The sequence below is a fragment of the Pogoniulus pusillus genome, chromosome 17, assembly GCF_015220805.1.
Source record: "Pogoniulus pusillus isolate bPogPus1 chromosome 17, bPogPus1.pri, whole genome shotgun sequence".
NCBI lineage: Eukaryota > Metazoa > Chordata > Aves > Piciformes > Lybiidae > Pogoniulus > Pogoniulus pusillus.
Genome location: NC_087280.1, coordinates 22615803 through 22628133, shown reverse-complemented (window position 1 = coordinate 22628133; position 12331 = coordinate 22615803). Strand labels below are relative to the sequence as shown.

The 12331-nt window shown below is 49.7% G+C and overlaps 1 long non-coding RNA gene across 2 annotated transcripts; it reads right to left on the bottom strand.

Annotated features, from left to right (window-relative positions):
• Positions 1–2602: 2602 nt before the first annotated feature.
• On the bottom strand, positions 2603–11607 carry LOC135182728 (uncharacterized). 2 transcript variants are annotated; one of them, XR_010305298.1, is made up of 4 exons: positions 11520–11607; positions 11272–11422; positions 8399–8780; positions 2603–2755 (listed from the first exon to the last, which is right to left on the bottom strand). It is a non-coding gene; the product is annotated as an uncharacterized LOC135182728 (long non-coding RNA). The 2 variants fall into 2 exon arrangements; XR_010305297.1 differs by having other exon boundaries at positions 11272–11426; positions 11520–11606.
• Between the last annotated feature and the right edge of the window lie 724 nt (positions 11608–12331).

Below are 12331 nucleotides of genomic sequence, written 5' to 3'. Positions count from 1 at the left end.
AAGCAGAGAAATGTAAACATAATTGTGTACTATTGAGGAATGCTGCTCTGATAAACAGTATCTATTGCCAACTGCCCAGCTGTAATATTTGTGTTTATGTCAGCACTTAAAAACCATTGATCTGCAATAAACTTGGTGTGGGGAGAGGAATTTGATCTCAAGGTCAGAGAAGAGAAATGCAATTTTCCCCGTCAGAGCCTGAGAGAGCAATGCTGGAGAGCTGCTGCACAGAGCTCAGCCAGGGAAACTGCAGCTGCACAAAGCTTCGCTGCTAACCACACCTGGCTGCAGCCTCCCTTCAGGTAGTTGTAGCCAGCAATGAGCTCTGCCCTGAGCCTCCTCTGCTGCAGGCTGCACACCCCCAGCTCCCTCAGCCTCTCCTCACAGGGCTCTGCTCCAGGCCCCTCCCCAGCCTTGCTGCCCTTCTCTCAACACCTTCCAGCACCTCAACTTCTCTCTTGAATTGAGGAGCCCAGAACTGGACACAGCACTCCAGGGGTGGCCTGAGCAGTGCTGAGCACAGGGGCAGAAGAACCTCCCTTGTCCTGCTGCCCACACTGCTCCTGAGCCAGCCCAGGATGCCATTGGCTCTGCTGCCCACCTGGGCACACTGCTGCCTCATCTTCAGCTACTCTCTCCCAGCACCCCCAGCTCCCTCTCTGCCTGGCTGCTCTCAGCCACTCTGTCCCCAGGCTGTAGTGCTGCTTGGGGTTGTTGTGGCCAAAGTGTTGAACCCTGCACTTGGCCTTGTTCAGTCTCACCCCACTGACCTCTGCCCACCCATCCAACCTGTAAAGTGCTAGAGCAGCACTTGGGGAAAAAAATAAGACTAAAAATGCCAGCAGTAGCAGACTGGCTGCAGGACTAATCATTGGTAGTCTGTTTGGGCTGATAGATTGCAGGCAACCACCCACTGTGGTGTCTGCTGCTCTGCCAGGGCTGCGCAGGCACCTTTCAAAGCAAAGTGAGCCTCCCCAGATCCCTGTGTGTGGCAGCAGCAGGGTGAGCTCTTTGGATGTCTGCTAGCAGGTTTTGCTCCATGCAGAGCCTTTGAACTAACAGCTGACTCATTGAGTTTTATCTGGGGAGGAGAGAGTTAGTGAACAGGCATCATGGAGAGCAAGAGCCCAGGTGGTCTGCCCGGGGGAGCACAGCACTGAAACTATGGCAGCATAATACTCCAGCCCTTAGAACCCAAATGCAAGATGGTCCCAGCAAAACCAGAGAAGTCCTTCTTCCCTTGTACTCAGCCCTAGCTAGGCCACATCTTGAGTTCTGTGTCCAGTTCTGGGCCCCTCAATTTAAGAAAGATATTGAGGTGCTGGAACGTGTCCAGAGAAGAGCACTGAGGCTGGGGAGGGGCCTGGAGCACAGCTCTGTGAGGAGAGGCTGAGGGAGCTGGGGGTGTGCAGCCTGCAGCAGAGGAGGCTCAGGGCAGAGCTCATTGCTGTCTGCAGCTACCTGAAGGGAGGCTGCAGCCAGGTGGGGTTGGGCTCTGCTGCCAGGCAAGCAGCAATAGGACAAGAGGTCACAGCCTCCGACTGCACCAGTGGAGGTTCAGTCTGGATGTTAGGAAGAAATTCTTCATGGAAAGAGTGATTGGCATTGGAATGGACTGCCCAGGGAGGTGGTGGAGTCACCATCCCTGGAGGTGCTTAAGAGGAGGCTTGGTGAGGCACTTAGTGCTGTGGGTTAGTTAATTAGAAGGGTTAGATGATAGGTTGGCCTCGATGATCTTGAAGGTCCCTTCCAAGCTGGTTAATGCTGTGATTCTGTGCTGGTGCACTCTTTGCCCCTGAGTGTGCTTCTCCCCACAAGACAGCCTCACTGCCTTATGAGAAACTTGCAGATCTCCCCTCAGACAGCTCTGTGTTCCTTTGCCCATGGCTGGCAATGGCCATCCTGTCCATCTAGGTGATCTGGGATTCTCTTTTCAGCTGTCTCCTCTGCCAGGCAGCTTCAGTGCTTGACTCCCTCTGCTTTCAACAAGTGATCCAGGAACTTGGTCTCTGAACTCCTCTATTGGCATGCATCCCAACCACCCAATTGGTATGAGTGTCTATGTCCTCCTATCCTATCTCAGAAGGGATGCTGGACCACCCATGATATTTCCTGCCCTCCTGCTATGTCATTTTTAATCTCCCCCTTCTTTCTTTCCCCAGCCTTAGTCTTAGAGCTAACCTAGAAGGGAAACCACCTCCCAGAAGCTGGCCATATTAGCAATGGGATTTCTGGAGTACTGTGTTCTCCTGCCACCTGATCTCCATTGGCAGGCTGCATGGGATGAGCTAACCAAAGCTGGTTTCTAGCTGGTCCAAGCACATCACAGAGGAACTGCAGACTAAAGCAGGAAAGCAGCTGATGATTCTCTGATTCTATGACTATGTTCCTGTCCGTGCACCAACAGCAGGGAGAAGAAAGGGTGATGCAAAGGCAAGAGGCCTAGAAATGATGTGGGTAACAGGGCAGCCAGGGCTGGCTTCAGCAGCCAGCACAATGTCATCACCTGCCAGCTCCTTCCTTTAATCCTCCTGAGGCTGCACATCCATTATTGGGGACTTGTCTCTACCACCTAGGGCACTTGGCAACCCTCAGCTCTCCTGGCTACAGGCGAGATTTGTGATCAGATTAAAGCCCATTTCATGTTCCCCTGGCTCAGGTCTCTTTGGCTCACTGCAGGCACAGGATGGGCTGACTCATTTCCACATGAAGAGCAGACACTTCCCTCTCAAATCCAGCACAGGGGTCATGAGTCCTGTGTTAAAGGGGAAAACAGTTTTTGTCTAATCTCCACATCAGATTACAAAGGCATGCTAATCACCCACCCCTGCCTTTCCCCACCAGCAAGAGCCAGGTTACTCCAGGTAGTTCTCAGGAGCATTTGGATATTGCACAGGATAAGTCCGGCAGCAGGAGCTCAGGTACACTTGCACATCCCCTCCCCACCCACAGCAGAGCAGAGTTGTCACTGAAATCATTATAAGTTTTCTGTCCAGTTCTGGGTGCCTCTATTCAAGAGAGATATTGAGGTGTTGAAATATGTCCAGGGAAGGGCAGCAAGGCTGGGGAGGGGCCTGGAGCAGAGCCCTGTGAGGAGAGGCTGAGGGAGCTGGGGGTGTGCAGCCTGCAGAAGAGGAGGCTCAGGGCAGAGCTCATTGCTGGCTGCAGCTCCCTGAGGAGAGGCTGTAGCCAGGTGGGGTTGGGCTCTGCTGCCAGGCAGCCAGCAACAGAACAAGGGGACACAGTCTGAAGCTGTGCCAGGGCAGGTCTAGGCTGGATGTTAGGATGAAGTTGTTGTCAGAGAGAGTGATTGGCATTGGAATGGGCTGCCCAGGGAGGTGATGGAGTTGCCATCCCTGGAAGTGTTGAAGAAAAGATTGGATGGGGCACTTAGTGCCATGGTCTGGTTGCTTGGCCAGGGCTAGGTGCTAGGTTGGACTGGCTGAGCTTGGAGCTCTCTTCCAACCTGCTTGATTCTATGATAAATTCCTCATGGCATGGGGAAAGGAAAGTGCCCTGAGATTGAGTGCCTACACCCTGTGCTGTACCCCAGGTCCCCCATCTCATCTCCACAAGGTCACTTCTTACTCTGTGCTCTTTTTTTTAGTCATCCACCAAGCTGAGGTGGTGTCCACTCTGCAGCCTGGCAAAGACACAGCAAAGAAGAGGAAGTGTAGAAGCAGGCAAGCCAGGCACGTGTTAATGTGTGGGACACATCAACACGAGGTTACTAACAATACACTAGGGCCAGATTTACCTGCATGGCTCATGGCTGTTCACAGAAACACCACTGCAGACTTCCCAAAGCCTACCTGATGCATTTAATCTTCAGTTTGCACCAGGATATTTCAAGGGACAGGGGGAAGGAAATAAACAGTAACAGGACAGAGCAAAATTGTTTCTCTTTTCAAGTTTTGCAGGGAGTGGGAAAGAGGGTTAGAAATCAGTCGTGGTCTGGAGCATCCAGCAGAGATGTTCTTGCAGTAAAGATGGAAAATAGATTTTGTGGGTTTCATTCTTTTCTGGGATTTTTTGAGACTCTTCTGTGAGGCACCTACAAAAGTCCTGCTTCAGAACAACAAAAAACACCTCCTTATAAAACATGAGAAGCACTTAAACGTGGCCTGAATCCCTTTGAACTGTGCAGGGCTCTCCAAGCAGCCTTTTGTGTCTTGAAGGAAGATAGAATGGGGGCAGAGGAGGAGGGGAACAGATATGAATTGCCTCCCCAGCAGCCAGCAAACTGCCACCCAGATCTTGTGCACAGGCAAGGCAAAAAACCTTCACCAAACCCCAAACCTGGAGCCCATAATCATTTTATTATTCTAATTTAACTTTTATGAACATGTTTGGAGCTCTCCTAGTCAGACTCTGGTATTGATCTTTTCAGTATTGTTAACTCATAACCAGAGCATATTTGAAGACATAAAGTTTAAGAGGAGTAATAAAGAACAGCCAGTCTGCACTGGCTTCATTCTTCTCAGCACAGGGACTGGGAGCTGTAAATCCTGCTGGGATCAGTGAAATTATGCAATTGGAGATTAACTCCTGGCTGTGTCAGTTTTGGAGCTGTTGGACACCAGTGTCATCAGTCTTCATTTCTAGTTCAAAGGGGAATTGCCTTGGGATATAAAGCAAGGGAGGAGTAAGCAACTAAGCAAGGAAAGAATAGAGCATTGACTTCTCTCTGCCTGCATGTTTCTGAGGGGTGGGCTAAAGCCAGCTTGGAGTCAAAATTGCCCACTGCTTACAGCCTTGTGGCCAAGAGGGCCAATGGGATTCTGGGGTGCATTAAGAAGAGTGTGTCCAGCAGATCAAGGGAGGTTCTCCTCCCCCTCTACTTTGCCCTGGTCCGACTTCATCCTGAGTACTGCCTTCAGTTTTGGGTTCCTCTGTTTAAGAGGGACAGGGATCTGCTGGAAAGAGTCCAAGGGAGGGCTACAAGGATGATGAGGGGACTGGAGCACTGCCTAATGAGGAGAGGCTGAGGCACCTGGGGCTGCTTAGTCTGGGGAAGAGAACACTGAGAGGAGATCTGATCAATGCTTCTAGATATCTGAAGGCTGGGGGTCAGGAGAGGGGGGACAGGCTCTGCTCACTGCTCCCTGGGATAGGACAAGCAGCAATGGATGGAAGCTACAGCACAGCAGGTTCCAGCTCAACACAAGAGGGAACTTCTTGTCCGGAAGGGTCCCAGAGCCCTGGCACAGGCTGCCCAGGGAGGTTGTGGAGTCTCCTTCTCTGGAGCCTGTCAGGGCCTGTCTGGCTGTGTTGCTGTGTGCCCTGAGCTGGATTGTATGGTCCTTCTGTGGCAGGGGGGTTGGACTGGATGATCTCCTTGGGTTCCTTCCAACCTCTAACATCTTGTGAGCCTGTGATACACTCAGATTCTTCCTTCCAGCTCCACTCAAGGTTTAAGCTAAGCAGCTCTTGCAAATGTTGTTGTTCTTCAGTGAGCAAGCTGACCCTGAGCACTAGCAGAGGGTGATGGATATGTTGGCTTTGCTTACTGCCTGGCCACTCCGTGTTTCAGGTCAGGGAGGTTCATATAGCTTGCTCCATGCTTCCAACTGATGGATAACACGAGGAGCCTAAGTAACAATGTTAATGGGCTTTTCTTTTCTCTCCATGGTAACAACACAAAGAGGACAGTTTTCCAGCCTCTGGCTGCTCCTAGGAAAAAAAGGAACATGAAAATATGTGGCAGGTTTTCTTTGTGAAATGGATCCTAACCTAATGAAGAAAGAGCAGGGGTGAGGAGGGGCACTGCTTTCTGCCCTGCATACACAAGATGTCTTGAGAGGTGTTCTCAGTTTGAGTAGCAGGCTGAAAAATCTTGGAGGTGAGACTTGTTCAGCTCCTCTGAGGTCTAACCTTGGCATTTGAATTTACAGTGCAGGCTGGTAAACTGTCAAGTCTAAGTGTGAATGCATCTGCTTGTGGACAGACTTAGTGGTCCTTGTGCAGACCTTAGCCTGCTGCATGCAGCTGGGAATTGCACAGCGAACCTCACAGGCAGAAGGTGATGGCAAAGTCTTGAGAGCTCACCCACCCCTTTTGTTAAGGACAATCCACTGCTCTCAGGTTTTACACCTGAGCACTGCCCTGAAATAGGTGAGTTAGTACAGCTCCAGGTTTTGTCTCAGCCTGCTCAAAAGAGTCCAAAGGAGGGCTATGAAGATGATGAAGGGGCTGGAGCACTGCCCTGTGAGGAGAGGCTGAGGGACCAGGGGCTGCTTGGTTTGGTGAAGAGAAGACTGAGAGGGGATCTAATCAATGTTTATAAGTACCTGAGGGCTGGGGGTCAAACAGGGAGAGGACAAACTCTTCTCAGTTGTGCCCTGTGACAGGACAAGGGGTAATGAATGTAAACTACAGCACAAGAAGTTCCACCTGAATGTGAGGAAGAACTTCTTTCCTGTAAGGGTCTCAGAGCCCTGGCACAGGCTGCCCAGGGAGGTTGTGGAGTCTCCTTCTCTGCAGACTTTCAAAGCCTGTCTGGCTGTGTTCCTCTGTGATCTGTGTTAGGTAGTATTGTCCTGCTCTGGCAGGGAGGTTGGACTGGATGATCTCTGGAGGTCTCTTCCAACCCCTAACATCCTGTGATTTGAAATAATACAATTGTCTTCCCTCTCAGCTTCACCCATCCCCCTGATGCCCTGCATCTCCTCCACCTTGTCAAGGTTGGAAGGCATTTTCCGTGACTCACACTGCCCAGCATCTCTGTGCTGGCTCATGCCAGTTGGAATTAAAACACAAAAGGAGCTCTTCAAAAATAAAAGGTTGTCCTGCCAAACAGCTTGGAGGGAGCTCAGTGAAGAGCGACTGGAATGATTAGGGAACTAAAGGCAGTGACTTTTGAGGAAAGATTAACCTTGCTAAAAATAGCTCACGTGGGTAGCTAGTGACTAGCAGGGTCTTTGATAAAAGTCACTGTGTATCTCAGGGTATAAATAATCAAAATTGTTTAGGGTCCACAAAGGGCAGCAAGCAGAGTGCACTAAATAAAGCAAGTATGGAGAGCAAAATGGGGACATCATCTCCTTTCTTCTTCTAAGTGAACTCTCTGCAACCAGGACTTAGAATCATAGAAGCAAAGAATCAGTCAGGGTTGGAAGGGACCACAAGGATCAGCCAGTTCCAACCCCCTACCATGGGCAGGGACACCTCACACTGGCCACAGCCTCAACTGGTCTCACCTTAAACACCTCCAGGGATGAGGCTTCCAGCTGCTCCATCAGCAACCCCTTCCAGGATCTCACCACCCTCATGTTGAAGAACTTCTTTCTAACATCCAATCTGAATCTACTCATTTCCAGCTTGGTTCCATTCCCTCTAATCCTACCACTACCTGACAGCCTCAGAATTCCCTCCCCAGCTTTCTTGTAGGCCCCCTTAAGATTATGAAAGGCCACAATAAGGTCAGCTGGGAGCCTTCTCCTCTCCAGACTGAACAGCCCAAAACTCCCTCAGTCCCTCCTCACAGGAGAGGGTGCCTGCTGCAGTCACTGACACTTGCTCCCACTGCAAGAAGGAGCCAACTGTCATTTATGACCACCTCTTTGGGGCATTCTTTAGAGGCACCTTCAAGACACCAGGTTGAGAATCCCTTTTTCCCCCTCTTCAGTGGCTCATCCACCCTGCAAAACTGACAGTATCTGGAAAGAGCCAGATCCTGCTCCCTTCATCCAGAAGCAAGAGCTCTCTGCAGCTGGCAGAGGGATCATTATGGTTGTTAGCCTGCCCCAGTGCCTGACACACTGTGTCTGACTCGCTGGCTAAGACAGGTACATCTCATTGAACAGGATAAATGCTGCATGTGGTGCTGCTCTCTGTGTGTCCTTAGAGTTACCATGGTACCAGCACAAATACATTACTATGTGCTCTAGATTTGCCTCAGAGGGAGAGAGTGGTTTTCTTATCCCTCCTTTGCTTGTTTCTCCCCATTCCTTAGGCAGTCCCTCTCTCAGGAGTTCATCTGCACGTCTCTGGGCAAGGCAATTGCCTCTCTTCTTGCACTGAGATCCATTTTCTTTCACTGCCAGGGTGTTACCAGACAGGGACTGCATGTAGCTGGTCACAAAATCATAGCTAGTTATTCTACTCTCTTTTCAGGGTAAGGGACTACATGCCTAAGAAAATACAGTAAGCATGCTGTGTCCTGGGTTGCTAAGGTTTTAACAGCAGTTGCTGATGAGAAACTAAGGAATCAGGCTCATATTTTCTGTGAGGAGCTGTTTGAAAAGCCATAGCCAGAGTAATAAACGGCTCATTGTTAGAGTAGCAGGGTACAGCTCAGGGAGAATTTACAGGCTGCCTGGCACTTCTGCTGCTATGCAATATTTTCATTAATTTCCAGAATGATGACATCGAAAAAGAACTTATTCAATTTAGTCACAATGGCTGTATTCAGAGTGACTCAAACCACACCTGAGGACAGGCTTGAAATTCAGCACAGCAGAGATGAGCAGGGACAGGCAAGAAAATAAACACAGAGCGGCGACAACTGGGTCAATACCTGTATAAAGGGGACAGAGTTACCATTAAGCTGAACAAGAGTCAGCCAATGTCACGCTGCTGAGAAAAAGGCAAACCATGCTGGGATACACAAACAGCAGTGAGGCCTGGGAGGGGCAGAAAAGTCAGCTCTTTGCTGGCTCTGGAGTGGTGCTCGCTCAGCTGGACTGCTGCAGCCCATTACAGGCACAGCGTGGAGAGGATCAGCTGGAGAGGTGCTGGAGGAGAGTGGTGAAACAACATCTGAGTCTGCAGAACATGACCTGCAAAGAAGCAGTGAAGGAGATGGGGCTGTTTTCACTCACAGAAGACAAGATGAAGAGGGGCGATAGGAAAGAGAGAAAGAAAAAGTTGCTGCCATGCTGAAAGGTGCAGCAAAGAGGGGAATAGTTTCTGAGCCTGATGCAGAAAGGACAAGGAGTAACAAAGGAAATTGCACCAGGATCAGATAGAAGGCAAGTGAAGAGAGGAGCAGCCAAACACTGAAACCAAGCATGTGGCAAGGCTGCACTGTGCAGCACAGCCAGTGCTCAAGAACTGGCTACATCAACATCTGCCAAGCACTATAGAACACAGTCAGTCCTGCTTTGAAGCAGGCAGATGAGCTGTGTGGTTCCTTCAGAGCCCCACATTCAGACAGCCAACCCTCCCTCACTCTGCTGAAGCTCCTAGTGCTGGTGACTGCTACAGCTGTGGCACCCTGAGTAGCTTCTGCTTGATAGAACCTTCATCTGTTTGTGAGGCCTACAGGCTGCCTGCTCTCCAGTCCATAGGGAGGTGACTCTGCAGCTCCATCAGGAATCTTTGGGATGCAGTTTGGTTTATTCCCACCAAGTTTGCATTCATTTTATTTCATCTGACAGCTGGTTTAGGCCATTCCACTCTCTGCTGGAAGCCTGGGTAAGGTTTGAAATGTGGGTTGTAAATAGCTGGGCAAACTGCACATTTAAGTCTAATTTTATGTGGATCATCTTTTATTAATGTTGCAACATTTATGGCACATTTTAAGTCATCATTGATTTTTATTAAAAAAAAAATATAGATACTTTTATTGTATGTGCATGCTGCCAGCAAAGTAAAATACTGTGTTATTCCCCCCCTCACTAGGAGTTGCCATTAATCTTCTGTAAGTGCAGGAGAAAGTAAGAAGCCAGCATTGATGCCTCAGCTCTTTATCTGAGGCATCGCCATGGATCTAGCCCACCCAGAAGCAGAAGGGCTCCTTAACTGCATAAAGCAGCATGTGTAAGGTGGGGGGTGAGGAAATAGTACACTCCCCTATGACTTTTGACATCTGGGACTGATTAGCTCTGTTATTATGTAATTAAGATTCAGAGGAGAGGCATGAAATATGCCCCTCTGATACCTGCTCTAGTTGAGGGTGTCCTTGCTGACAGCAGGACAGGGGTTGGACTAGATGACCTTAGAATTGTAGAATCAGACAAGGTTGGAAGGGACCACAAGGACCATCCAGTTTCAACCCCCCTGCCATGGGTAGGGACACCTCACAATAGATCAGGCTGGCCACAGCCTCAACTGGTCTCATCTTAAACACCTCCAGGGATGAGGCTTCTGGCACCTCCCTGGACAGCCCCTTCCAGGTTCTCACCACCTTCATGCTGAAGAACTTCTTCCTAACATCCAATCTGAATCTGCCCATTTCCAGCTTTGTTCCGTTTCCCCCAGTCCTATCACTACCTGACAGCCTAAAAAGTCCCTCCCCAGCTTTCTTGTAGGCTCCTTAAGGAAGGTACTGAAAGGCCACAGTAAGGTCACCTTGGAGCCTTCTCCTCTCCAGACTGAACAGCCCCAACTGCCTCAGTCTCTCCTCATAGCAGAGATGCTCCTTTGGAGGTCCCCTCCAGCCCAGCCCATTCTATGATTCTACACCTAGCAAGGACAAGGAAAACTTCTTGAGGTGTGTGCAGGCAGCTAAGAAAGGTGGATAAGGCTGGGCACAAGAAGGCAGCAAAGCATTTTGCACTCCATCTCCTTAGGTCACACGAACACAGCGTGGGAGGAGACCTCTGGGGATCATCTAGTCCAGCCCTGCTGCTAAATCAGGTTGCACAGGAACATGTCCATACTGGGCCTTACTGATGTGGAAGTTTTCCAGCACTGTAGCAGTGCATGCTGAAAAGATCCTAGACTCCTCAGAAGCCTCCTTCATGAAGAGCTTTGCTAACTAAGCAAATGAGTAATGAGCAGAGGGATTTTGGGTTGATTTTGAGCTGGATTAGATAGTTTGTGTTAACTGAAAGCCTGAACCTGACCTCACATTAGCTGGGGAGCAGACTACAAGGGTAAGCTTGCTCATTAGGCTGGAATGTAGGTAAACTAGATCCCAGGTGGGTTTGGTTGTGGGCATTTTGATAAGACACCTGAAAGTATTGGCTATGATAACAACAAAGCCATGACAGAAGGGTGGAAACACAACAAATAAACCTCCTAACAATGAAGCACGAGGTATGGACATGGATACAATTAAGTGAAGTGGATGCATGGTGTGTAAAAGGCCACGTTTAAGGCTCTTCTCCTCAAGATACTGGCTCCAGCACTGGGGGATCAGCTCGTGATGCCACACCAAGGAGCTGGTGAGCACATGAAAGCACTGCCTGCTGGCAGCTCTTCTGTGTCAGAGCATTACTTTGATTTCAGTGATAAAAAAGGCCTTACATACCTCTGGTTCATTTTTATCACACAGGTGTGCAAAAAAACCCACACAACACAAAGACAAGTGCTAACTTCAGGTACCTGTTCAGACCTGTGAGCCTGCAGAGGGAGGCCACCTGGCCTGGCTGCAGCCGACTCTTTGCGGTCACAGCCACCTCCCTCAGCATCACCTTCCTGCGAGGGTGTCTGCTGCAGGTGCTGGCAGTGCCAGCCTGGGTCTGCTTGTGTGGGCCTAGCTGAGGAGATGGAGTCTATAAGAAAAACACCTCTATTTACACACACAACCCCCCCCCCCCCCCTTAAATGAAAGAGCTCATTTGTGAACTTACCTTCACCTGAGCACATCCCAGCACTTCAGGAGCATCCATCAGGGAGGGAGAGCTGCTAGTCCAGATGCTTCCCAGAAGCAGATCCCAGCCTCCCTGAGGCTTTTGAGACTCAATGGCTTTGTAGTCTTTCTCTAGTCATCACAATTAAGGCTCTGTAATCAGCTGCATCCCCATGCAATCAGGCCCAGCAATCAGCCTCCTGCCTCTGAGGCTGATGAAGGCCAGGAAGGTGCCATGAAGTCAAGAGACTAATTGACCACTTGGTTGAAAGAGCAACACAAAGAGGAGAGGGTGGAAGTGGTTTAGTTTACTGGATAGGGCTGAGGGATAGGTTGGACTGGATGATCTTGGAGGTCTCTTCCAACCTGGTTGATTCTATGATTCTAAGTGCATTTATGCCCCCAGATTTGGGGGAGCCAGGAAGGGAGGCTGATACCTTGCTGAGGCTTTCAGAGCTGATCTGGATTTGCCAGCTGGCTTGCATTTGTTGGGAAGGAGAGCTGTGGAAGTCGGCTGGCTCAGGTCACCCAAGAGTCTGATCTGATCTACCTGTGCATGAGCCCGAATGCAGTGGGGACTGATGCATGGGTTGCTTTAGGATGGCATTTATGTGTGGCTGAACTTCATCAGAATTACTTAGCAGAACTAACTCTCAGTCCAACATGTGTTAGAGGAACCACCCAAGCGTTCACTTCATGGCCAACCTTTCCCTCCTCTCTGGCAGTTTAGGTTTGACAAGTTAAAAACAAATCCAGGCTTGATGAGTTCCCCTTAAATATTTATGATATGTATTTTTGTGGTCTTTAAAGTCA